Raw genomic sequence first — 2745 nt, forward strand, 5'->3', positions numbered from 1 at the left:
ATTTTTTTCCCCCAAATCTTTTGTAGGCAATATGGAAAGTGTGCTGTATGGCATAGGCTGTAGAAATAAGAGGTTAGGAATGTGGACTCGGGGGTTATAACAAGCTACCTTGGAAGGTTGATGAATCAAAGCAATGATGTCTGAAGAGTTTGGCTCTGTGGCCCTGAACACACAGGAATCATGATGTGGGACCCTACGCATGCTTTTGCAAAGAAAGCACCTGCCTGGGTGTTTGAGTTCCTGGGTTTCAGGCCTGGCCCTGTCCTTAAACTCACTGTGTGGTGCTGGCACCTCCCCTCTGCCAGGGCCTCCCCCACCGCCTCAGCTGTGAAAGGAGAGGTATAGACCCATGAGTGTTGGAGGGCCCTGCCAGACTCCTCCTGCCCAAGGAGCCTTGTTGCTTGGTAACCCCTTCTGAGAAGGCCACATGTCTAAGCACCTCATTGGGAATGCAGAAATGAGTGTGGATGTTCCCAAATCTCAAAGCAACGTTTTTGTTCCCCCCCACCCCCCCGCCCGGGAAATGACAGGAGATCGCGATAATATGAGACCTTGAACCTAAAGTTCTGGCTGCCTTGTAAAACTTTTCCTTGTTTTTCAAAGTGTGGGCATTTGATCCCAGAAATCCTGAAAACCATGAATTTTGAGACTGAAAGGGGTATGACATTGGGTTTTTAAAAATGAAGGCTGGCGCAGTGGCTCACGCTTGTAATCCCAGCACTTTGGGAGGCCAAGGCAGGCGAACCACAAGGTCAGGAGTTCGAAACCAGCCTGGCCAACATGTTGAAAACCCATCTGTAATAAAAATACAAAAAGTAGCAAGGCATGGTGGTGCACACCTGTAATTCCAGCTACTCGGGAGGCTGAGGCAAGATAGTTGCTTGAATCCAGGAGGCATATGTTGCAGTGAGCTGAGATCATGCCACTGCACTCCAGCCTGGGTGACACAGTGAGACTCTGGGAGAAAAAAAAAATTAAATAAAAAAACAAAAATCAGCTGGGTGTGGTGGCATAACGCCAGCTACTCGAGAGGCTGAGGTGAGGCATGAGAATCACTACAGCAGCACCTGTAATGCCAGCTACTCGTGAGGCTGAGGCATGAGAATCACTACAGCTGTACCTGTAATGCCAGCTACTCAGGAGGCTGAGACATGAGAATCACTTGACCTTGGCACTTTCTAAGATTACAATTTTGTATAAAGCATGTCTCTTTATGTGGGTTTGTCTGATGTATCCTCATGATTACATCCACCTCATGATTACCTCATGACTCTGATCACTAAATCAGAGCCTGCACTCTTAACTACCCCATGACAGTCCACAAAGGTCCCTTCTTCAGAAGCCACAGAGTGAGTTCCACTTGGTGACGTAAATCCACTAGCATCAGTCCCTCATGATCAAAGTAATTGCAGCTCCATAAAATCTGCTGTAAAGCCATAAACATAGCTACAGAAAAGCCAAACTTATGTATGCTTTTGACTTTTGAGCCACAAACAGATTATATACATTCAGGCACAGACTAAAAACACTTTTTTCCCCTTTGTTTCCCTCACTCTGCTCCTGGCAGGCCTTGTAGTCTGTTAGACCCTCTCTCCTGGCCTTAAATGCTAAAACCACATTTCTTTCTTTTTCTATTTCTTTCCTGAGTATATACTATGTGTCAGGCACAATGATTCTACATGTCACTAGGAATACAGAGATCATTAAGACACAGACACCATTCCTACGCAGCCCACATTTAACTGGGTACACCAAAATTGTTGTTTTAATTCTTAACAACTACTTGACGGTAGACTTAAGTATTTGACTCCAAGTCCTGTGCTCTTTTTACATTCCAACGATTGCCTCTTGGATCTTTTCATCACATAAGAGCAGAGACAGAAAATTAAGCAAAATTAACAGCTAACACTTTTCAGCACCTACTGTTACCAGGTACGGTTTTCGTTGCCTACAGTTTTATCTTATTGAATCCTTAACCATTTTGCCGAAGAGAAAACAGGCTTAGATGTAATGACTTGCCCAAGGTCCACAGCTGCTAAATTGCAGAGTCAAGGTTGGAACTCCAGAGCCTGTGGACACTTATATGTCTACACGGAGTCCCTGGGCTAGTGAGGGCTTCCCAGGGAGGGCCCATGACTGTTCTGCTCATTGTATCACATTGGCCTAGCAGCACAGGTGAGGGGCACTCACTACATTTTAATTAGATCAGTGAATACATGAATGAATTTACCAGCCTGCTGGAAACGAAGAGAATGGAAACATGTCCCAGAGAGAATACTTGGGAACTCTAGAGTTTGCCCATTCATTCCTTCATTCCCTTTTAAACTCCTGCATAAAGGCCACTGCCCTGTGCCCACGACAGCGTCAGACACACAGGAGTCACAACCTTGACCTTCATTATTCCCATTTGAATGTTGTGTCCCAGGCCCCTTACTGTCTCACAGTATTTACCACAACTACCCTATGGGCTAATCCTACAACTCTATTTCACAGATTTACACTCTCAGAGTGGCAAAGTCTCCTTAGGCCAAGGTGGCTCAGCGGATTCCACACCAGTCATCACAGGCTGAGCGTCGGACTACAAAGCAGGCGCGGCAGCGAGGCCGACTCCGCGGGAAAACCACTCCCCAGCCATTCTGGACCTTGCAAATCCACCCCTCCTTTCTAAGATCCCAGCCGGCCGCTCTACAGCTATATCCCGTAGCGTTCCACGCTGCCGGGGCAGCCAGTAGGACAGCGCTGTCG

This window comes from Rhinopithecus bieti, unplaced genomic scaffold (assembly GCF_001698545.2).
Source record: "Rhinopithecus bieti isolate Rb0 unplaced genomic scaffold, ASM169854v2 scaffold_2314, whole genome shotgun sequence".
NCBI classification, from domain to species: Eukaryota; Metazoa; Chordata; class Mammalia; order Primates; family Cercopithecidae; genus Rhinopithecus; species Rhinopithecus bieti.